General features: G+C 37.3%; 1 protein-coding gene across 1 annotated transcript in view; it reads left to right on the top strand.

The window, feature by feature from the left end:
• The window catches only part of znf512b (zinc finger protein 512B), a 95,509-nt gene that overhangs the window by 22,638 nt on the left and 46,533 nt on the right, over window positions 1–26,338 (top strand). The window lies entirely within an intron of this gene.

Here is a 26,338-nt window from a genome sequence, read left to right as displayed (position 1 = left end):
CATCTGTTCGATGCCTGAGCGCCGCCCATTCCACACCATTACTGAAGAGAGCTGCTAGGTGCGAACACAAACCGCATCACACGCAGGAACGAAGTTTGAGTGTGTCTTTTTCATTCTGGCATCTGTCCCTGCTCTCTCTTATTGAAGCTTAACGAGTAGGCGTCATAACAGTATATCACAGTGTACCTTGGTATTGGATTTTAGGGTTTACAGTGCAATGCTTGCACCCTTTCAAACGTACTAGTGTTTTTTAAACGTTGCTTCATCAAGGTTTAAAAAAAGGCTGAAACCTGTGGTTGTTAACCTGATGCAAAAAGACTTTTTGTCAGATAGACCTAGCTTAATGTATTGATTTACAGCTAAGTAAACATAACACATGCAGCTCTTTTGTGCCATAAAATGGATAGTTGCTTTATCCTGTGTTTAGTCAGTGTCAGACTGTTGACATTTATATCTTGATGACAGATGTGATAGTCCATCAAATACACATGATCATCTTCTTCTTTATCTGATAACCCATTATCCCTGAACAACAGTGTACTGATAAGAGAAATATTTGGCCGATGAAACCACTAAGCTAATTAGATTTGGCATGATTTTATTTAAAGAGGAACCTACATTTTTATGCTATCAGCAGAAAAAGGCTGTTCTAAAATTGTTTTAGCAGCTTTTAGGCTTATGATTCAGTCTGCTCTTAGATTAGTGTACAAGGGCAACATTTTCCTGGAGCATTATCAGCAGTGGTGAATTATGGGATGCTGGGACTGCTGCAGACTTTTGGCCCTGTGTCAGCAGATGATAGCTGGAGATTAGGCCTAGAACAAGCTCGGCAAGGCCAATGATGTGCTGTAGTTTTATGGAGAGTAGTTTAAAAATCGATCCAACCCTTAAGAGTCAGTGCAGGGACCTTGAGTCAAGGGAAATGGATCCTACCATTTTTCTTTCCTTTTTGGTGACCCCTGCTCACACACACACACTCCACTCATCTCCACTCATGCAGTCTCACTATCGCTGCAGAAATCTGAATCCATTCAGAAATTCAGTTTGCTCTGCTCTTTTACACTGGCTCAATATGATGTGAGTCATTTGGGTTTGGCTTGCAGCTTTGTAAAATACCACCTGCTGGGCTCTTTTATAATTCATTTAACAGCAATGTTATACTTAATAAATTATATAACAGACGTTTACTCACAAGGAATATTTTTTAAAATGAATAAAAAATGAAATAGCTGTGTTATGAAGCAAAACAAACTTCCCACAGGGAAGTCACTGTGGTTAAATAATAACTTGTGATTTTGTTTGCCCAGAATTAAAGACCACTTACAATTATAACTGGAGTTTATCTATTTACTAAATGTTTATCAGCTGTATCAGTTCTTCATCTGTCACAGGGTGAGCAATCCTACTTTTATTTACAACCCCAAACAAAGATAATCCAATAAGCGGCAATGCATGTGACAGCTTTACACAGTGATGTAAAGACAATACCTCAATGTAGAACTGAGAGAAATGAGGGCATATAGTCACACAAGTAGGCGAGAAACTAAACAAGAGGCAGGCAAATGTAATCAGTAAACCAATGAGTAACTATGGAAATAAACTAGTGACTACAACAGAAGTGAATAGAAAATATAGCTGCAAGCAGCAATTAAGGAACACAACAAAGGTAAAATTAAGAGCTAAGGAGCTGTCTTCAATTACTCAGTAAAGACCAGGGTTCTCCAACCCTGCTCCTGGAGAGCTACCTTCTTGCAGACTTAAGTTACAACCCTACTTCAGCACATTTGTCTGAAATTAAGTATCCCTGAACATCTTCATTAGCTGGTTCAGGTGTGTGTTTCTTTAGGGCTGAAGCTGAACTCTGCAGTATGGTAGCAGGGTTGTAAACCCCGTTAAAGGGGTCATCGGATGCAAAGTTCACTTTTACATGCTGTTTGAACATTAATGTTTGTTGGCAGTGTATGTACAAATCAACCCTATAATGATAAAAATCCATGCAGTAGTTTTGAATTAATCTGTAAAAATAATATCCCCTTTTTCAAATCGAGCCATTCTCAGATGCTGACAGAGGCCGCTCCCATGATAGTTTGTATGACATGAGCGTCTTGCTTCAGACCCGCCCTAAATCAGCTGTAACAGTCCGACCTCCATTGTTTTGATGCCGGAGCAGGGATGTAAGTTAGACAAGAATATCTCTGATTGAGCGATTAAGGTGTTGTGTTGCTGGATGTAATAATGAAGATGAATGAAGCCGCTGAAGATGCAGTAGATTGCGTTTGTTTGTGAAGGGAATGCGCCTCCCAATCTACATAAATGCGTCTGTGTTCGTGCAAATCATTCGTGATCCAGCTTCACTTACAGCAGAAGTGAGTATAAGGGTTTTTTATGAATCTCTGCAATCATCTTTCCTAATAATGTGCTAGTTAGCAAGTTTCGTGGCAAAATGCGCTAAATGGCTAAAGTCACAGAATCAAGCCACAGAATCAAAAGAAAAAAGAATTTTGCTTTTCAAATGTATGGTTCAAAAGTTATTAGCAGAAACATGAGTGTAAATTTGTCCTGTTGGTGGCGCTAGAGAGTTTGAGGCTGTCCTCTATCTGTGTGCCAAATTTCAATTTTTTGCAACCCATTCTATAAGATTTATAAGATTCATTACAATACATTAAAGCGTCTGAAAAATACAGAATTTTACTACAAATTTGAAATGGTCCACACTGACTGATATAGGAAAATTGGGTATCATTTGATTAGGTATGCTACTCCGAAATCAGACTTAAAATTTTTGTTCAGAAAATATAAACAAAAATGTCAATTTTAATATCTTTTCACCAGTAGGTGGCATTGTTCCGAAACTACTCATGTGCCCTCAGGTCATGCTTGGCATAACACGTACCAAGTTTGGTCTGAATCCGCTAATGTGTTGCGAAGATATAGCCTTGTGTCCATTTTTTTGCGCAGATTTTCTCAAATTCGTTACCATGCTTTACGAAAAAAGGTTTGGCATATCAAAAAGCTTTTGATAACTTTTTGCCAGCATCATTTGAGCAAGCAAATATCATACAAATGATATGCAGAAAAAATATTTTTTCATTAATTACTTACCGTCGTTCTAAACCTGTAAAAGCTTTGTTGGTCTTCGGAACACTGAGTAATTGTTTATGTATTTTGACAGCTCTCTGAACCTCTGTTTGCGTTCAATGGATACTCTTCAAAATGGTGCTGGAATGACACAGAGGAGACAAATTGTTGAACAAAGAGGTTATTTTTGTTTTCTTTGACTTCAGAAAGTATTCTCGTAGCTTCGTAAAATTACAGTTGAACCACTGATGACACACAGATTATTTTACAGATCTCCTTGCTACATTTCTGGACTTTGATCGTGTTAATTACATTGCTGTCTACAGTAGTCAACATTTGAAGTGGATCAAAACCTTTCATCAAAGTTGTCCTAAAACCAAAACAATACCCGTTCTTGTCTTAGGACAACTTTGATACTTTGAACTATTTTTGATCCACTTCAAATGTTGACTAGTGCATGGGAGTGTCAAAGAGCTGTCAGAATACATCAAAAATATCATAATTTCTGTTCTGAAGACACGGGGGTAAGTAATTATTGACAAAATTTTGGGGTGGAGTAACCCTAATGAATTAATTAACGAATGAATTTCCCTGAATTAAGAACACGTTCCCACGTTCCCAGCTACAAATAAAGAACTCATTCCCACAACTTAGTAATTTATTAGTAAATCATAGCCACGTTGTACTAATTTGTTCCTTCGCTTTGTTTGAATTAAAATAAGGCCACAAACGAGTGAATGAATTAGTACAACATGGACACGTTTTACTAAATCAAAGGAACAAATTCTTAATTTATAGCCATGATTTAACTCGAACAAAGGAATGAATTAATATAAAGGGAAAGTATTCGTAATTTGTGGCCATGATATATATTTTCCCACATGTCATGTGTGGGGCTCTGTAGTATCATATCTGCCTTTGTGTTTTGAATTTTGTTTTGGCATAGACTCTCACTTTCCATTACTGACTCTCTGTAGTTCGAGGTTTCTTTGTTTTGACAATGGCTGATTCCCTGGAAGTTACTGTTTAGAAGTCATACATGGTATAGTAGCCAGACCTTGTTTTTTATATTTACGAACATCACACAGAAACACAATAAAGAATAACGTAGCCCTGCTATTTTCCAAGAAATCCATCCGGACAGGCTAAACCATAAATCATATGGTAGACATACCATAGTGAATCAAGATAAGCCAAGAATAGTAATTTGAACTTTTGGGCTCTACTTCTATAATATAATTTTCTGTCATGCAAATTCAACATAATAGCGTATTAGTTCATGACAATGTACAAAATGTCATTTATTTTATTCATTTGAAACTTTTGATCTCTCTGGTTGCTCACATCATTGAGATTTGTACTATTGTTAAAGTTCAGTTCATTCCAGTTCAAACCATGTTGCAGACTAATGTACTCCATAAAGCCAAACTCACATTTGTGCACATTTGGGACTACTTCTGAGTGTTAATTTTGGGGTATGGGTTACTTTTTGGCCTTTAGAGTTGTAAATAAGGACATGTTTGAAAATACAGTCATGAGTTACTCACCCTCATGCCGTTCCAAACCCGTAGTTCATCTTTGGAACACAAATTAAGATATTTTTGATGAAATCCAAGAGCTTTCTGACCCTGCATAGACAGCAACGCAACTGTGTGGACTATTACTTTAATGTTTGAACAGATATTGTGCTGTCTTTTCTGTGCATCAGGTGTAAAACAGCAGCTTCTAGATGAAGGCTCTTCTATTTTGGATTTGTCTAAAATTAGCTGTGAGCTGTGATGCCGTTTGGGAGCAAAAGAGGGGGAGATGAATTGACAGTAAACCTGAATTTACATTAGTTAGCTACAAAGAATAGTTCACTCAAAAATGTAAATTCTGTTGTCATCATCTCTTTACGCCCTGTTCGTGCAGATTAATTTTCAGAGCATGTCAATAAAGTGATTGTTACTGTAGGCGTCTGTAATGTCAATTAACAGAGCAGTGGTATGCGTGCACTTTTTCATATCATAACTATCATAAAATGTATTTAGCTTTGCTAATAACAGTAATTATTCAGAAATATTATACTCAAGTATATATATGTGTTATTATGTGAAGAAATAGTTTATTTTAGGCAAAATTCAATAGTTCTGTTGACACTAATGAGCTGCATTCCATATTAAAGGCAAGCAGTGTTTCATGTTTTGTTGAAACACTGAAACAGTCTCATTTTCTCTTTGCTCTAATCCCTAAATTGTGTGCTTAGCACTTTTGTGTTTTCCCACCACATAAATTCACTAGAAGAAAAATTCTTTCTCGTTCACTTAGAAGAAGTGTAATGCATAAAAGAGAAAAACAAAATACTGTATTAATAGGCTTGTGCATATTAGGTTCATGGGTCGTAGCATCTATGTGAAGCTTTTAAATATAAAAAGCACTCTGAGAGAGTGTGCTTAAGAAAAATATGCTTAGAAGTTCATAAATCCGTATGTAACTGTAAACGGTGTCCCTCTGAGAAGTTTTCTGCTGTCTTTTCATTGGTTTGCGTCCACTTTAGACATATGGACATTAGCCATAAAGACTAGATTTACTGGCTTTCAACAATCATGTCAATTTATACAGCTTTGTTTTTTACTGTGTTTTCACAGTATTTCTTATACGTAATAAGACACTGTAACCTTTTCCAGTGCAAAAGCTCATATATAAATGTGTGGAGAAATGTCTAATGATTCAGAGAGTAACTGTTACTTTTAACCACCTCTCGATGGAAAACAAATTCTGAGAACCGTGTTTTTTATCTCTCTGTTTCTGAGCTGCCCTGACCCCCGTTCTCGTATGGGAAAAGGCCAAAGCATGAGGAAATGAACAATGAGTCTTGAACAATGAGAGAAAGTGGGAAATGGAGAGGGAGGTCAGTGAGTCCAGCTGTTGGTTATGATACTGTACACCCTTAATGGCTTCAACAGACCCTCTATAGCTTCTGTAGCTGCCGCTTCTGATATCTGTGTGCTCTGACACACATGTGCTCGAACATTAATGTGTATTTCTTGTTTTTGAGTTTGCATGACTTGTAGTCTGGGCTTAAAACAAAGGACTTGGTGTCCTCAGTGATTTTCTGTGCCACTGCGCTGTTTTCTGGAATGGGGGTTCTCAGTCACATGATTTATTTGGTCCATCACACACTTCAGACTGTTGCTGTGTCTAAAGCACTTCAAAGCACTTCAAAACAACACAACCTTGTTTCTGCAAAGACATTCAGCATGTTTTCTACAAACAGCATCTGTGTTTACATTTTAGGTAGCGTGAGAAAGTAACACAGGCAAAAAAGCTACGCAAAATCCGATCTGAGCGGTCAAGCAGAAATGGATTTGCAGAATTGTGCTTTGAACTGGATTTCACACCACATATGAACGTAGTTTGAAACGGATTTATCAGATTTTTTGCTGATCACACTTGCTACGTATGATCGGATTTCAATAGGATATGCTCAAAGATCAAACGTGGACTGACAGTCTAAATAAGACTTGAACTTCTCAGAAGATTGGCTCTCCGGAGGCAGAACTGGACACCCCTGATTTATTTTATCAAAATATAGTAAAAACAGTAATACTGTGACATATTATTACAATTTAAAATAACGGTTTTCTGTTTTCATTAACCATTCTGGTAACACTTTACAATAAGGTGAAAACAGTTAAATGTTAAAACGGCTTCACAGAATTATATTGGGAAGTAGCATATCAGTAGTAACTATGGCAGAAGTGTACAGTAAAACCATGCAGTTAATGACAAACTAATGTTGAACACCATTATCACCAATAATTATATGTTGCGATCAAACTTACAGCATACTTTGGTGGTTTTGTATGTTGGTTCAGGGTAGACATCGTCTGAGGTCCTCTGAGGGGTTGGCATAATCTCTTCTCAGAACAAGTGAGTGAACATTGGACAATCAGTTGAGGGTTTGGTGCCCTGCTCAAGGGTCTCACCGTAGTCGTGGTTTTAAAGGAAAAAAAGACAGTGCTGGTCATTTACTCACCCCAGCTACAATCTCTGCCGGTACTGAGACTTGCACCCACGGCCTTTAACTTATAAGTCCGACTCTGTAAGCATTAGGCTGCCCAAACTGTTGGGAGTGGGAAGATCATTCCACCACCCAGGAACGGTGAATGAAAATGTTCTTGCAAGTGATTTTGTGTCTCTCTGTGATGGTACAATGAGGCATTGCTCGCCTGTAGATCTCAGGCTTCTGGAGAGGATGTAGATTCGTAAGAGTGAATGGAAGTAGCAGGGTGCTGAGTCTGTCGCTGTTCTACATGCAAGCATCACTGTCTTGAACTTGTTGAGATCTGCAACCGGTAGCCAGATTCCACTACGCTGGTTTGAATTCTATCTCACATGTAGATCTTTCGGGGTGGCCTGGGGAGGGGAGGCATCCAGAGCACATCAGTTGGTCACAGGGGTTCCTCAGGGATCAGTTCTTGGACTCCTTCTCTTCTCCATATACCAGGGGTATCCAAACTCAGTCCAGGAGAGCCTATCTTTCATTTCAATCCGATGATCCAACGGTAGCTTCACGGATCTCAGGCTGCCTGGAGGACATCTCGGCATGGATGAAAGAACATCACCTACAGCTCAACCTGGCAAAGACTGAGCTTCTTGTCTTCCCTGCCACTCCAACTCTACAGCATGATCTCACCATCCAGCTAGGTTCATCAACAATTGCCCCATCAAGTTTTGTCCGAAATCTTGGCGTAATATTTGATGATTAGCTGACCTTCAAATGCTCTGTTAAAGGGGTCCTATTATGCTCTTTTACAAAGTCTTGATTTTGTTTTGGGGGTGTACTAGACATGCTTTCATGCTTGGTGGTTCGTAAAACGCATTGTTTTTCACATTATTTACATTATTACAATACATTTCTCCCACCCTGGCACAAATGGCTCGATTAGTTCCGGGTTTAGTGAAGGCCCGCCTTCCAAAAAACGAAATGTGTTATGATTGGTTAGCTGTCCCGCTGCATTGCGATTGTCCTGTCGTCAGCCTGCGAGATCAGCAGTACATGATATTATCATGCTAATTTATTTCATTCCTTACATACTTAGTTTCATTGCCCGAAACTAGCTCCAGCGTAAGGCTAAAAGCAACCTAACATTTTCACTGACTGACTGGTCAGTTTACCTGTCATTACAGAGTGCTTGGTTTGATGCACCAGAGCAAATTCTTTAAACACAAAGTGTTAGTACTGCACCTGATCAAGTCCTGCTGACAAATATCATACACTGTGTCCTAACTACACTTGACGTGACAAGATTCCAGTGACAAGCGATTTAGTTGTCCACACCAGACATGAGTCACATGCCATTCAGAGGTGCTCAGTTCACTCTGTCGCGGCTAGTTAGAACAAAACCTCCTTTTATTGTGTTGCGGTGTTATATCATAAGATGTGCTCCCTTTACACAGAGTGCATGATTGCAAACTCGAAAGTGAAAGTGAACAGGAAGTGCTTATTCAAAGGCAATTCAAATAAATTGTAAGTAACTGTTGCTGTCATGACAGATCTATTTCAGAAACAGCCGCTATCAAAATAATCTGGCTGCAGGTGCGGGCTAGATTTCATCGCTGATGGGCCAGTTTTGGGCACCTGTTGCTGACCACTGGTGTAGTGTGTATGACAGGGGTGCCCAAACACAGTCCTGGAAAGCCATTGTCCTGCAGAGTTCAACTTGCGTCAACATACCTTCTTGGAAGTTTCTAGTATGGCTAGTAAGAGCTTGGTTAGCTGGTTCAGATGTGTGTAATTGGGGTTGGAGTTAAACTGTGCAGAACACTGGCCCTCCAGGACCGAGTTTGGGCATCCCTGGTATATGGAGAAGAGAAGGGGTCCAAGAACTGATCCCTGAGGAACACCTGTGACCAGTTGATGTGCTTCGGATACCTCCCCTCCCCAGGCCACCCTGAAAGACCTACCTCTGAGATAGGATTCAAACCAGTGAAGTGAAGTTCTAGTGAAGAGAGGACATTAAAATGATGATTCACAGTATCAAAGGTGGCAGAAAGAGAACTGATGATTTGATATCAGCTTTCGCAGTCTGCAAGGCTTTAGTGACTGACAGTAATATAGTCTCAGTTGAATGGGCTTCTGAAACCTGATTGATTAACGTTCAGCTGGTTATTGTGTGAAAGAAATAATCATACCTGGATGAAAACAACTCATTCAAGTGGTTTCGCTATGAATGGAAGAAAAGAGACAGGTCTGTAGCTAACTGCCCTTGAAGTGTTTAAATGTAGGCTTTTTTAAGTGGTAGGGTTACCTGAGCTTGCTTGAATGAGGTGGGAAAAATGCCTGTGGGAAGAGATGATATGTATGAGTGCTGGTAAAAGTATAGGGGAGATTTCTTGGAGAAGGTGTGAGGGGATTTGGTATCCAGAGCACATCAACTGGTCACTGGGGTTCCTCAGGGATCTGTTCTTGGACCCCTCCTCTTCTCCATATACACTAAATCACTGGGACCCATCATACAGGCACATGGTTTCTCCTACCATTGTTATGCTGATGACACAGCTCAGTCTTTCTTGTCAACCAGATGTGGTTGGTTAGAGTTCCTGTGTGCATGGAGCTGAGAACTGACTAAAATCGAAACTACTGCGGGACAGTTCGCCACTTAAGTGCAGTAAACAAGCAATACAAATATCAAAAGCTTCGTCTTAGCCAACGACTATTATATAACAAATAAGTGCAATCAAAATACAAATTATAATGAAAATAAAAAAAGAAAGCAGCTTTTTTAGCAGCAAATAAAAATCTAAACTAGAGAAATAATAAGGAGGTATTAAGCAAAACTACTGCCTTTTCTGATGACTAATCGCTACTTTACAATGTATATATATGAATTAAGCATTACTATTAAATTATACATGTAGTTTTGATGTCTGATAAGCTCATCCACATTTGCATTTCAAAAAAATATTTATTTGAGCTACACTCTTTACAAAATATATGTAACATATGTTTAAATATATAGTTTGGCAAGAAAAAAATTGCTGATGGATTCTGAGGGAGCAAAACCACTTGAGTAGGTGGCATAAAATGGGTAAGCGAGAAGATCAGAGGAGATCTCTTGGAGAAAATACAAGTAGTTCACAGAGTTCAGGAGTTGTGTGTTGATTGTGGATGTTAAAGGAGGTAGGTAAGGATGAAGAAGTGATGAGAAGGTGGAGAACAGTTTCTGTGGGTTTTAAGTGTTGATTCTGGAGTGGAAATACGATGTCTTGGCTGAGTAGCTGTCAGAGTAACATTCACAGAGAAGGGTGTGTTTTGTCTTCAGTTCTTCAGGGAAACTGATTTTCTTCCATCTTCTGTATGAAACACAGTTTTGCTGTGCTACTGCCAAGCCACAGACTGGACAAAGAGTGTCAGGGTGGCTTTAAGCTAATTGCTAATTAGAGCCACATGCAGTAAAACAAAGCCATACTGAACACACACACACACACACAAAAAAAAACTCAAAAAAGTGTTTGTTCAATGAACTGAATTAAATAAGGGATAACTTTCCATGCATTTGTAAAGTTTAGGTGTTGGTGCAACAAGAATAAAATAAATTAACTTTGATTTTACACATTTAAGCAGATTGAGCATAATGGAATTAAATTGTGACAAAAATTATTAAAGTAATTTGAACACTCATATTTTTGTTTTTTATTTTTTTACTTTTATTCATTTTCCTATACAATTTATGATGTTTGATACCAGTTTGAATACCATATCAGTTACTAATATGCTAATGAACATATTATGCAGTTTAGTTTCTTATTCTCATATTCTACTTTTTTAGATGTATATAGAGAAACATTTTTTTAAATTAGTATTGACTTTGTACTTTTTAATATTCCTACTTAATGAATACATTATGAAAATCATATGAAGACTTTGAAATAATGAAAACTTTATGAGTATGCTGGCCATTAGGGCTGGGCGATAAAACGATAACGATATGTATCGCGATAGACACGTGATCGATATCAATAAAAAATGTGTTCTGTAAAACGTTCGATATTTTTTATTCTTCATCGGAAGAAAACAGAGGTTGCGAAGCGAGTTTGGTTGCATTAACATAGGCACTCGCTCTATAACCTAGCAACGTGGGAGTGACAAAATTATTAAATTAATATCTTGTATTGTAGAATGGATGCTCAGCACCGCCGAGAGTTTCGCGCCATCGTTAAAACGAAACCGAAAGTAAAACACGTGCGCGCATTCAAAAGCAGTTTTAATACCCCACGTTTAAAGAGCGACTCCCCAATGTGCGCAAATTAGACTACATAACATATCTAGGCTGTAGGCTATAGGTTCTGTAGTTGTATTTAATGCAACCTTAATATTCATTTAGTGCTCCTAAATTTAGTTTTGGTGCTCCTAACTATTTGAAGTTGGGAACACCAGTGCTACCAAGTAAAAAAGTTAATTTCGATCCCTGAACACAAGCAGGAGACCACCATGGAGAGGTACTCTGCATCAGTGCGTTATGACAAAGAATCTAAATGGTACAAAGATAAAACGGAGGCAGTGGCATATTTCTCTGTTTATATTTAACACTGCACTATTTTATTACACTTTATTAAGCATTTCTTACATTTTCTTTCATTTTGCACCTTAAATGTTAAGAGATAATTGTTAAGTGTTCATTGTGACTTTAGAATTATGTTTACATTTTAATTATTTGAGTTTTCCATGGTTGTTGACATTTCTGTCTTAATAACTGGGGGGGGTTATGATCAGAGGAAGGTTAAGTTTAAAATAAAAATGTTGAAATGTAATATATTTTTCTCCTGTTCCTTATATTAAATGGGTCATAAAAAATATCAATGATTATTGATATCGACCGATATGAAATGCTGATATCGTGATACAGTTTTCAGCCAGTGGCGGCTACTGGTCTGTCAAATAGGGGAAGCTCATTTTCGGCCTACATCATAAAATTGTCTATTTATTTATTCACAAGAATGTGCCTTATTGTCATAAGTAAGTCACAATGCAAACAATCGTAAAAAAAGCTTTAGTTTTATTATGCAAAATATGATGTATTTTTTCTTTTAGTCAGATGCTACTATATAGTATAAATATTTTGCAATTTAAATAAGGTTATTATGGAGATTTATTTATTTATTTATAAAGTATTTTAATAGAAGTATAAGGTTTCATTATGTTATGTTAAAATTTTTCAAGATTAATGAAATGTATGATGAAAATCAAGCAATTTCGCCAAGCAAATATAAAGAAATAGGTTGCAGCAGTTTTTATTTCGACTGAACTTGAGAAATCCGCGATGGGACTGAGCGCGAATAGCTTCAGCGATTCCTTATAGTACAAAATCGCTGTCAGTTAAAAGGAGATGCAATCTTTCGACAGACCCTCCAATCATCATGCAGAAGCTCGGAGTCCAGGCCAGCCCACTCCTCATTTGCTCCTCATTCACCCCCAGAGACGCTGAGCGTCCGTGGGCGGGACATAATCGCAGCGTTTATCCAATGACCGTCTAGTTTCAAAGCACTGAAAAAAAAACGTTCAAAGCAGCCGCATTGAAGTCAATGGACGCTGGGCTTCAACGGGGGAAATGCACTGTGACGCTACGGGAATGTATGAGAAGAAAATCAAGTCAGCCGACCTGCTATATCTAACTGATTCTGAACGAACTCGTCTTTGAGATGAACGTTTTCTAACGCATTTTTAGTCAATAAAATGTTAATACAATAGTACATAATTTGACCATTAATTTTGTGACATTATAGGGGAAGCTGAGCTTCCCTTGCAGTCTTAAAGAAATCGCCACTGTTTTCAGCCATATCGCCCAGCCCTACTGGCCATGCATTTCAGCTTCCAGGAATTGTGTACAGATCCTTGCAACATGGGGCCGTGCATTATCACGCTGCAACATGAGATGATGGTCAGCAAACCGCTCACCCACACGATGCCATACACGCTGTCTGCCATCTGCCCTGTACAGTGAAAACCGGGATTCATCCGTGAAGAAAACACCTCTCCAAAGTGCCAGACACCACTGAATGTGAGCATTTGCCCACTCAAGTCGGTAGTGTTGTCACGGTACCAAAATTTCAGTATTCGGTACCAATACCAGTGAAAATCCACGGTTCTCGGTACCAATTTCGGTACCAAATCAAAACACAAAAACATGAACTGAACAACACACTATTTTTATTTATAACAAACAAAAATAAAACAAAGTTTTGACTTGGAAGCTGGTATTTTGGGCTGAGGTAATGAAGCATTTGCTGGAATCCCCATTTTTCACTGTATAAACTAGCACTTGATCCATACATGTGAATTTGTGGTTTGTGGTCTTCTTCAGCCTGCAGCTGTAAAAGGAAAATATAATATACTTAAGTAAAACAATGGGCTGAGTCTGACTAAATGCAACATTAGATTGACACCAGCTAAACAGTGCTTTATATATAACTTTTCAGTAAATAACAAACATCAGCTTTTTAAAATAAATTTACATAAGATTACTTATATTCAGTGTATGATATCAATGTTACACAGACGGAAACTGTAGTATTAAAAACACTTTACAGAAAGATTCCATTTAACATGACTTAATAAACAAGTGTTACATAGCAATTTCTTCTTAATTTCAAAATGTATTAATAAGTTGTATCTGCTGACATTATTTAACGCACAATGAACAAACATGAACGATCAAATGTTTGTATAAAATAACATTCACACACATTAATTAATGTTCACTCACTGTAACTTGAGGTTAGATAATATATTAAGTCATGTTAATGAATGGTATCTTTTACCAAACTATACAGGACTGCATTTGACTGTACTTTTATTTAATCAAACTGCGCAAACTATATTTTATAGCCTAGAACTGCTTTTCTGATTGACCGATTTTAACATTTGTTCTCTAACACATATTTTAGCTACACAGGTCATTTAAAAGCCTCAGGTGTGTAAAAATAGTACACTATCATGTCCTGTTTTTTTTTTTTGTTTGTTTTTTTTTTGTTTGTTTTTTAATAAACGCTATAGAAGCATTAAACACTTAATAAAGAAGTTTATTCTAATACTCGCGTTAGCATTAGCCGCGCTTATGATAACGATTAACTAAGCAAATGGCGATGTTTATTTAAGGTATAATTTTTTATAACGAAAGCTCGAAATATAAAATTAAATTAAAACTTACCTGCTTGAACTTTAATTAAATCTGAGTGTCGGTCTTTGAGGTGTTTTATTAAGTTCGATGTATTTCCTCCTTTTGAGAGAGAACTTCGATGACACCGTTTGCAAATGGGTTTCTGATGATCTGTGATGTTGCCCTTGTCATCAGGCGCAAATACAAAATATTTCCACACGTGGCTCCTTCCTTCTTTCTTTACAACAAGCGGATTCCGAGCAGCCGCATCAGCAGCACCACCGGTCGCCATGTCTTGTGCTTTTATGAAGAAGACGCAACTGCGCAGTGCGCACTTTTCGGATAGCCCTGCAAGAACCGGGTTGACTGGGTGCTCGGTACCACCGGTACTTAAGAAAACCTGGTACCGTAACATTTAATTTTTTTTAGTACCGACTTGGTACCGAAGTACCGGGTCTTTTGACAACACTACAAGTCGGTTACAACGACGAACTACAGTCAGGTCGAGACCCATATGAGGACGACGAGCATGCAGATGACCTTCCCTGAGATGGTTTCTGACAGTTTGTGCAGAAATTCCTTGGTTATGCAAACTGATTGCTGCAGCAGCTGTCCGGGTGGCTGGTCTCAGATGATCTTGGAGGTGAAGATGCTGGATGTGGAGGTCCTGGGCTGGTGTGGCTACACGTGGTCTGCGGTTGTGAGGCTGGTTGGATGTACTGCCAAATTCTCTGAAACACCATTGGAGATGACTTATGGTAGCAACAGCTCTCGTGGACATTCCTGCAGTCAGCATGCCAATCGCACGCTCCCTCAAAACGTGTGACATCTGTGGCATTGTGCTGTGTAATAAAACTGCACATTTTAGAGTGGCCTTTTATTGTGGCCAGCCCAAGGCACACCTGTGTAATAATTATGCTGTCTAATCAGCATCTTGATATGCCACACCTGTGAGGTGGATGGATTATCCTGGCAAAGGAGAAGTGCTCACTAACACAGATTTAGACAGATTTGTGAACAATATTTGAGAGAAATAGGCCTTTTGTGTACATAGTAAAAGTCTTAGATCTTTGAGTTCAGCTCATGAAGAATGGGGGCAAAAACAAAAGTGTTGCGTTCATAATTTTGGTCGGTGTATTTGTAGTATTTCTAGCATGAAATAAATGTATTTTAAATACATTTTAGTGTTTTTCACTAGGGCAAAGAAAATACATGATAAACTTTTTCATCTTATGAACGCTTAAAGAATTAGCACTTAAAGCAAGTGTTCATGAATACCTAATGAACACTTAATTAAATGCAAAAAGTGTGTTTGAAGAACAGTGTTTACATTAGACTAAATACAGCTGCAGAAATCCATAGCCTTTTACAGCATTCATCACACTGTGATCATATCAATTATGCATTTACAGTTTTTCTCGATTGCTAACACACTATAACCAGTCTTTTAAACTAAAATTTCAAAACCATAATGCCATTTTTCAAAAAGCACACCCATTTCCCTGAACTATAAACACTATTCCCCTACTTTAACACATGAGTCAGATTTGATGAACTGTTACTGCAAAACTCTACACACAAATCCTTACATTTCTTAGTGCTTACCCCATGTGGTCATTTAGAAAGCACTAGTATTCAATATTGTTCACTCAAGTCTGCAAAGTTTGAGCTCAATTAGCACACAGTTACCCAAATGGAAACACTAGGAGTCAAAATTTATCACACATCAATCAGAACCTTCGATGGAGATAAAAGGGCCAAAGTCAGCTTACAGTTTGGTGCATTTCTCAGATCAGAAATGAAATTCTCAAAACTACTTGTTCAACCTCCACATCATCTAGTCACTTGTGCACATCATAAAATGTTTCTAATTTTTTAAAAACAAATTGCGTTTGCTTTGGTATGTTCATGCAACTGATTATGCAACTGATTTGTCTGCGGTTTCCTACATTATCAGTTCCTATTGTCATGTTGCTCAAAATGGATTACATGTATATAGTTCTCTGTGCTATAGTCTTACCCCTCAAAATATCAAGTCATTAGCTCATGGAATATGTCTTTACAGTAAATGCTAAATTTTTGATCTAGTTGTCATAAACTGTCAAGCATATTCTACACATTTCTATTAGACTTTTTGTAAATTTGCCATGAATTGTTCAAGTGAATATTGACTTTCACTAATGTAGAAACTACAGATCAACCAATGATAAAGCAGTTCTCTGAAACAGCTCAAAGGTACATCTCAACATCTCATGAACCTTCAACTGGAAAGCATATATAGACAGAGGACAACACAAGAGTTACAAATTCTGACAGTGGACTTTCTAATTTATATTTCCGCCTTTACTCTTATTTCTTTTTCTTTTCTATTTCACAGTGACTTTGTAATGTATTTGTATTTTATTTATTTCTTTTTTTATCTCTATATATATATTTTTTTTTTTTGTCCGACGACTACTAAAATTGTAAGTGTGAATCCTATCCGGTCTTTTTCAGTCATAAACCCCGCATACAGTAATGTGAAATTTCGAAGAGGAAAGTAGGAGGTAAAAGAGAAAGAGGATGAGACGAAGGAGGAGGATGATGACAACAACATGGAAGAGAAATAGGAAGGGCAAGGGCAAGAAAACAAGCAGTCTCATATATTTTAGTTGATGCATGCCAGGGTTGGATCAGGCTTGCAAGAGGATTTTACCACTGCTGCCTGTCCAGGGCCAATTTAGTCTGTGATGTTGAGGAGGTTCTTTGGCCTGTTCCAGACCAAAGACAGGATGCTGGGGCAGAACAATTATTTTTGTTGTCTACAGTACAATAAATTAAGGATTAAAACACTTGCAAATGCATATATTTGTTGTGTTCATCATGTGATTTTTTTTTTTTTTCAAGCAACACTTGTTACCAGTTTTCGTAGTATTGTTTTGAATTGATCTCATCAGTGTGTAAAACTGTGTTGTAGTGTGTGTGTTTTTGAGGGTTTGTGTGTCATGTCTGAGAGCAAAGTTTATTTTTTTCAGCAAGATTGAATTGTTTTGAGTGGAGAGCTTCATTTTGACCTGAATATAGTAAGTTCGGGGGAATTGAGTTAGAAGTTACGGATTTGCGTTTAGAGTTTTGCAAAAGCGAGGCATAATTTCAAGAAATGTGTTTAAGCAATTGAGAAAAACTGTAATACCTGATAACTGGCAACTAGCTCTAGAAATTGCTTTGATTTGTAATTATTGATGGTTTTATATGCCATATAGATGAATTATTGTACACAGAAAGACCCATGAGAGGAGCCCTAAGAACTGAGGAAGACAGTGGAGGGAGAAATAAGAGGGTCAAGGAGTGTATGTGTGTGTGTGTGTGTGTGTGAGGAAGTTGTTGCAGGCAAAGCAAAGAGGAGAGTGGCCGGGTTATTTGAGATCATTATGCAGTTGGCAGCACTCCTTTTTGACTCTACCCTCCCTCTCTCGCTGTCTCTCTCTCTCCTGCTCCAGTGAGGATGAAAATGAGCAGCGTGCAGCTGCAGCCAAAGACAGCTGGGAGGGTCTCACTCTCTCAAAAATTACAGCATACCCATCTGTGTGTGTGTGGTGCGTGCGGTCATAAGCAGATTTTACCATTTTATAATTATGTACAACGTCTTTCCACAATAGTTGTTCTTGTGTCTTGGAGAATGTGTGTGTCACACACACCTTTTGTTAGGCTTTTTTAAGGGGGTGTTGCTGGAGAACAGAGAGTGGTTTATTTGAACAAAACAATAAGTGTTTGTGTGTGTGTGTGTGTGTGTGTGTGTGTGTGTGTGTGTTGTGTGTGTGTGTGTGTTTAAAGAACTTGGACAGTTGGTATCTTGTACTAACAGCCATGTGTTAAGGCCTGTTTACACCAAGTATGCTAACTATAATGATAACTATATTAGCATCCACAGATTGTAATATACACACTCTACATTTCTATACATTTCTACCTGTCGCTTTAAATGCTTGAGCTCTTTAAAGTCAGTGGATTCTCATTGGCTGTCAGTAGCCCCTTTCACACAGTAATACCAGTAAATTGCCGTAAAATGACTGGTACGAGTTTAGCGGTAAGTACAAAAATGCGCTGTTCACACAGGCAACATCGTTCTGTCTTTTTACCGGTAAAGCACCATTCACACATCAGTTTAAAAATACCGGTAAATCCTGTGACATCATTAACCAGAAATGACCTCTTAACGGCCGAGATTTACCAAAGACGCACAGTCAAGTATTAGCACTGAAAGGTGTAGACAGTTATTTTTGTGCCTGACCTTATTGAATGTGCATTTGTAGTTTTCCTTTCAGATGCAAAATTTATGGGAGGAGAGTATTAAAATGAATCGCGCAACGCGATTTACTTACGTTTGCACTCGTCGTGTTACCGGAATTTGTGCTATTATTTAACGCCCAAAAAAAGCATGTCTTAAACTATTTTGTGCTTGAAATGGCTGCAGCTGTTGTTGCTAGGATGATGTTCACCACAGAGAACAGACGCCGCGTGGTAGAAGGGAGAGGATTTTTCCACACGTATCAATTTATTTGGAATGCCAGAAGAACACATTATCCGAACATATCGTTTGCCAAGCCATATTATTTTGAATTTGCTTCAGGAAATAAAAGACTACTTGTAACCCTCAACTAGGAGTCACGGCGATACCAGGTCTATCAAAACTTAATGCAGTCCTTCATTTTATGGCCTCCGGTTCTTTTAAATGTACTGTGGCTTCTTTATTTCTTTATTCTTTATTTGCAACTACACTAATTTGCGCTGCACTTAGTATATTGCGTTGGTCGATATGTAAATGAGATGTTGCATCTGTGTTCTTTAATTTGCACGTTGTCAGTAAATCACCTGCAGTAATTTCCCCCTCCAATCCTCCCCTTGCGTTAATTTGCCCTGTTTTGTAAATCTGGCCCATCATCTTTTAACAGTAATTTACCAGTAAAGACTTTATGTGTGGAAGGGGCTAATGTTTTTAACATTCATTAGAAAAAACTAGAAAAAACGCTCTGAAAGTGGTCTGAAAGAAGCTCAAGATATTGTCATGTTTTATTCTAGACATAAAATACATCAGTAATAGTACAACCCCACTTGCAATGTTTTAAAAGCTTTTACATTTCTTAAAAAAGTGGCTTAATAGGCCTATAGAGGTTCATCACACCAAATAGATAAACTCATCTACTCACTAGTCCACTTTCACTACCTCGTTATGATTATAATTGCTCTCTTGCAAACTATTCTAACTCAAACTTTCCAACTTGTAGTTTTCAGCTTGTAATCTGTGGTGTAGTTTAATAGCATACTTTTAGCTTTTTACTTCTTGCGATTATATCTAATCCTTAAAATTCATAAAAGTTGTATTCATTTGTGAAGATTATCATGATAAATAAAACATAAGAATCATAGACTTCTGTTGGTCACAGAGCTTATTGTCTGCAGTAATCCAAAAGCCAATGGAAAAACCCTTTTGGCTTTTTCTCAAGGGAATCAGGGTAATGCTAACTTACGGGTTGGCCTACAAAAAGACGTCATCACTGCGGTGCTCTATTCTGGTCTCCAGATATGCCTTGAATCCCTCCTTCAATGCAAGTCTAAGAACTTCTTTCATCATCCACAGGGTAATGACTATGAAAAGTACTAGCACATCTTTCCTTTCAACAAGGAACAATATACAAGGAAGTTTAGCATTTAAGATAGATTTTGAGCTTGCCTTACTAAACACCAGTAATGAAAAAGTTTGCGCATGTCTTTGCTAGTAATGTGTGTGAGTATGTTTACACGGGAAGTGGCCTGACAGATACTAAGACAAGTGGCTCTCATTCCCATAGCAACACAAACATGTCTTTCCCGAGAGCAACATTTTTAAATTATGCTCTTTATCTAAAGGACCTTTATATTTGCAGACAGAAATTAAAATTCACACCCCATTTCCTCCTCAGCAGAGGAGTCGTAATGACAGACGAAATCTTCTCAACTAAAACACCCATGTCGTTCTAATGCATCTGCGTTTATACTCTTTATCTCTTAAGTACTGTAGTGTTCACACACACATACACTCACTCACTCACTAAATACAGTGTTTATTTAAAAGGCAACTTTCATATGTGTGCTTTAGCCTAATTCAGCCTGAACAGATCTGTCTAATTCTCGTTATCATAAACGGCGTGCCTTCAGATCCACCCACAATAGCCTCTAGCCCAACCGTGGCTCTTCTTTTAAGCATCCCAAACATTTTTTTAACAGCATATAATTTCGTTATTGACTTTTCTGGGCTCTCCTTCGGCTTAGATCAAAGATTATGTTTAATCCCTTATCCAACAGGACTAAAACCGCAAAACTAACAGGGATACCTCCGCAAAGAAGCCCCAGGAACGCTTGTAATGATGAAGACAAAATCCCTCCACAAACATCAGCTTTCTGGGTCAAATAATAGCATGAATCTAATTTACCCCATCTCTTTTAAAACACTTTCAAGCTTTTGAGAACCCAATGTGAACTGATGAAAGAGGCAATGAATTTACTGAACATTTTAACACCTTAACATTATTAGCCAGGTGAGCTCTTTTAGTGTATTACCTTATTTGCTAACCACCAGTATGGCTTTTGGTTACACTTTATTCTATTGGTGGTTTTGTTACAGCATAGTTATATATTAACTACATGTACTTATTATGTGCTTTGGGTCAGAATTAGGGTTTGGTTTAGGGTTAGTTGCATGTAATTATGCAAAATTTATTGTTATTGTTACAGTAAGTAAATTTTACCTGTCTGTTTAAATAAGCTATTGTACATTTTACAGTCATGGCCAAAAATATTGGCACATTTGCAATTCTGTCAGAAAATTCACGTAAGCATTCACGTGCTTATTGTTTTTGTTTGCACTGCAACAGCACAAAAAACAGAGAAGATAAGTCAAACTTATTATATAAAATTTCACACAGAAGTCAAAAATGGACTGGACAAAATTATTGGCACCTTGTCAAAATTGTAAGAAATAATTGCTTTTCAAACATGTGATGTTCCTGTAATTTGTATTTAGACACACCAGTGGCAAGTAACAGATGTGGGCAATATAGTAATCACACTTGCAGCCAGTTAAAATGGAAAAAGTTGACTCATCCTTTGTATTGTGTGTCACACTGAGCATGGAGAAAAGAAAGAAGATTAAAGAGTTGTCCGTGGACTTGAGAGTAATAATTGTGGAAAAACATGGACAATCTCAGAGATCTTAATGTTCCTGTGTCCACTGAGCGTAATATCATCAAAAGGATTACAGCCCGTGGCACTGTAGCTAACCTCCCTGGACGTGGACAGAAGAACAAAATTAATAAAAAATTACAACGAAGGATTGTTCTTATGGTGGATAAAGAACCCTGATTAACTTCCAAACAAATTCAAGCTTATTTACAGACACAAGGTACAACAGTGTCAGCTCAAATAAAAAGGGACGCTATGGTAGGAGACCCAGGAGGACACCACTGCTGACACAAAGGCATAAAAAAGCAAGACAAAACTTATGTGACAAAACCACAATCCTTCTGGGAGAACGTACTGTGGACAGATGAGACAAAAGTAGAGCTTTTTGGTAAAGGACATCATGGCACCGTTTACAGAAAAAGAAATGAGGCCTTCAAAGAAAAGAACACAGTCCCTACAGTCAAACATGGCGGAGGTTCAAAGATGTTTTGGGGTTGCTTTGTTGCTTCTGGCACTGGATGCCTTGACTGTGTGAACGGTATCATGAAATCTGATGATTAACAAAGAATTTTGGGGCGCAACGTAGTGGCCAGTGTCAGAAAGCTGCATCTCTACTGGAGGTCATGGGTCTTCCAGCAGGACAAAACACACTTTAAAAAGCACTCAGAAATGGTTACGAACAAAGCGCTGGAGAGTTCTGAAATGGCCAGCAATGAGTCCAGATCTGAATCCCATAGAACACCTGTGGAGAGATCTCAAAACAGCAGTTGGGAGAAGGCATCCTTCAAATCTGAGTGACCTGGAGCAGTTTGCAAAAGAAGAGTGGTTCAGAATTCCAGTAGAGAGGTGTAAGAAACTCATTCATAGTTACAGGAAGTGATTGATGTTTAGTTAATTTTTCCAAAGGAGGTGCTACCAAGTATTAAGTTAAGGATGCCAATAATGTTATCGAGTGCATTTTTGTGGTTCTGTGTGGAATTGTATCAGATTTGACTTTTCTTCTCTGTTTTTTTGTGTCGTTCCAATGCAAACAAAAATATAAATAAATAAAATAAACATGTGAGTACCAAAACATTTGCAACTGCAACAATTTTCTGAGAGAAGGGTTGCACTTTCTGACAGAATTGCAAGGGTGTCAATATTTATTTGCATTTATAAGTTTAAAATACTATATTTTAATATTTAATTTCTTATCATGTTAAAAAAAAAGACTCTTATTCTCACCAAGGCTGCATTTATTTTATCAAAAATACAGTATTATCACAATTTAAAGCAACTATTTTCTATTTGAATGTATTTTAAAATGTAATTTATTCCTGTGATGCGAAGCTGAATTTTCAGCGTCATTACTCCAGTCTTCAGTGTCACATGATACTTCAGAAATCATTTTAATTTCCTGATTTGCTACTCAAAACACACCGTATTATTATTATCAATGTTGAAAACAGTTGTGCTGTACACGATGTAACTACAGAAGAGTCAAGTTTTAAATAGGAAAAATATCGAAATTCTTTGGTCATTTTTGAGCGGGATGCTAACTGTCTAATCGGATTCAAAGATCTATGCTAAGCTATGCTAAAAGTGCTACCGCCAGACCCGGAGAACGGCTAAATGGTTTCGAAAACGGTAAAACTCAACTATTTAACTCTAGGGGAGTTGAAAATGAGCCTATTTTCAAAAAAAAAGTGGAGTGTTCCTTTAAAGGTCCACTAAAGTGCTTTGAAACACACCTTATTCTATTTGTTGACGTATTTTCAACTGAAACATCAAGTAGTCCCCCCCCCCCTTTTTTAAATAGCCAATGTAATTTCGTTTATATTAACTTGGCTCAGAGCCATTGAGCTTGGTAAAGAGTGACCAATATCAGCCGCTGCTTCACCCTCTATTTATAGTGTAGGGGGCGGGACTCTTCAGATTTTAGAGAAAGTTTGATGGAAAGCTGAAGTGCAGGGTGATCAAAATCATTTATCCATATTGGTGTATGTTAGAAACAGTAAGTTTTGAATGCTTATATCTTGTAAATGTGAATTTTGTCATTGTTTTGGGGCACACTAGCTTCTAGATAACATATTCATACTAAAAGCCAAAAAATGGACACACTGCTGCCCCAGCCCCAAGAGAGATTTGTTCCAGAATGGCAAACAAAAACTTCAAAAGAGTAAATGAAAACTTTAGGAGCGTAAACTCTGGAAGCGCATTTGTACGAGGAGAAAAATTGTTAAAAATGTATTAAAAATAAAGTCAAAGATTTTGCCTGTGATTTTTTTTTTTTTTTTTCAAAGACATTTTATTCAGGTTTAAATTATATTTTAATAAGTATCGTAATAAAATTTCATTCATTTTTATTACCACAAACGTAATTCCATATAAATGTCTTTACTGTCACTTTCGATCAATTTAATGCAAGATCAGGGACATTTATTAACAGTAAATAGGTCATTTGTGATTTCATTTAGTTCCTAACGCACAAAAAGGTCTGGCCACGGTCAGCAACCTCAGCCCTTCTGTAGCCGCTCTGGTTAACGGGGTCATCGGTTGGGAGAAGAGAAAAGCGCAAAGCTAGCCGCTTCTGCAGCTCTGATGTGAAAAAGGGCTGATAGCAGGACTCGGTGACATGTAATTAGCACGTTGTCTGGTCTCAGACCCGCCCTTCCTCCCCCTCCTCTTCACTCTCCAGCGTTCTGTACCCCTCCCACACACTTCTGTGGAGAGTTGCAGGGCTGGCAGAGCCGCCGTGATGGAGGGCAGAGCTAATTGTGAACGAGAGGAGTGTGCCAGTGAAGGAGTCTGCCCTCCATATCCAGAAAGAGAGAGAGAGTATTTAGCACAAATACAGAATAATACAAATAAAGAGTGTGTGATTCTTAAAGTGACAGTTCACCCAAACTTAAAAACTCTGTCATCATTTACTCACCCTCATGTTGTTCCAAACCTGTTTGACTTTGTTTCATGAAACAGAAACAAAATTTATTATAGAATTATTACACTGCTGTCTGGAATACTTGATTCTGATTGGTCGATTACAACATTCAGAGTGAGTCACATCAGTGTCCTGATCAGCCTCTCAGGGTTAATTTTGCAATAAAAAAACAGCTATTATCCCTTATTTATCACACAGCTTTTACATGTAATGAGGACTGTGTTCCTAAATTTGAATTGTGGTAGCAAACAAGATATAGAATTCTCTCTTGTTGTCCCAAACCTATTTTAATATCTTTCTTGTGCTGAACACAAAAGAAGATGATAGTAGAGAAAAATGTGGTGGAAGTCAGTGGGGGCCAGCAACTGTATAGTTACAGTCTTCAAAATAACTTTTATGTTCAACAGAAGAGAGAAAGCCATTGAGGTTTAAAACAACTTGTGAGTAAATTATGACATTTTCATTTGTGAGTGAAATGACTTTAATGGTAATAAAAAAAACAAACATAAAGAGAAAAACCACTCACTGCTCTTGACTGAAGAACTATAATACAGTTGCTTTAATAAGAATCAATGTGTAATTTATACAAGTGCATATAGTGTTTTATTTTTATGTTTGTTCATTCAGTTTCTTGAATGCTACTGCTTAATACACCTACTGTACCTGAAAAATAAAGCACAGTTTATTTGTATATTAAGTGTATTTGTAATGTGTATCTTTGCTCTTATTTTTTAATAACAAAGATAAAATAATGACAAAGATCTACTTTGGCCTAAATACCTGCCATTCTTTTTATTTTATATTTTATTTTGTTTTTAAAATAGGCTTTGTTTTTAAAATAGGGAAATTAGTTTAACTTCAAAATAGTAAAACCAGCATGACAAAGAATCATGATTAAATCATGAATCATGATTTTCCTGAAAAAAATTGTGGTTTGATGTTTTTGCCATATCACCCACGCCTACTGTAAGTTCATTTTCAGTATGATCATGCAAACAACATATGGGGTATTTCCGGATTCATATTGAAATGTAGAACATTATATATAAACTAGCGCTGGCAAATGATTAATCCCAATTAATCACATACAAAATAAAGGTTAAGTTTGCCTAATATATGTGTGTGTACTGTGTGTAATTATTATGTATATACAAATACAAGCACATTCATGTATATATTTAAGAAATATTTACAAGTATATGTATTTATTATAATTTTTTATAGAATTTATATTATATGTAAATAAAAATATTTTGTACATAACATATTTCTTTTAAATATGTACATGAATGAGCTATGAATTCTATCCATGTTGAATGCTTAAATCTGATTGGTTGATGAACATTGAAAGGTGTGCTGTTATTTTCAGGGAAATGCATGGCTAAAGTAGTTCCAGGCAGATCTCGACCGCTTTACATGTTCATAACACTTCACCAGATTATTTCAGTTATTTTAAAGGTCCTTACAGCTTACAACAGCAAAAGAACCACAACCCACAATGACACTGACCAAACAAATACAAAAAATATAGTCAAGAATAGGATGAAAATGACAAATTATTTCCATGTTTTTGCCACAAAATCTTGTTTTGTTATTTACGGAAAGCACATACTATTTTTCTGCTGCTCTCTCTTTTAAAACCCACACACACAAAGTACAGACACACACTTGCATTCACAGAAACATACACACACATAGAAACACATTGTCAGCGCTGCTCTGATGATTTTATCAGTAAAATAGTTTAGTTTAGTTTTGGTATATGTGTGTGTTTGTGTGGTAATGCTTTTTTGACTTTGTTGAATTTTTTTGAGTTTCAGTTCAGTAAATTTGTCTTCCTGTCATTCCAAATTAAATTCCAACGCAACATCTTGTGGGTGTAACTAATTCAATTAAAAGAGCAATATATTTGATTTAAGATGATCATGATTTCAGAACTCATGGAATATGGAGTCTTGACTCACATGGACTAATTTATTGGAGTTTTGATGGTGTTTTTGGA

This window comes from Labeo rohita, chromosome 23 (genome assembly GCF_022985175.1).
Source record: "Labeo rohita strain BAU-BD-2019 chromosome 23, IGBB_LRoh.1.0, whole genome shotgun sequence".
Taxonomy (NCBI): Eukaryota; Metazoa; Chordata; class Actinopteri; order Cypriniformes; family Cyprinidae; genus Labeo; species Labeo rohita.
This window is presented reverse-complemented; position numbering and strand designations above follow the sequence as displayed.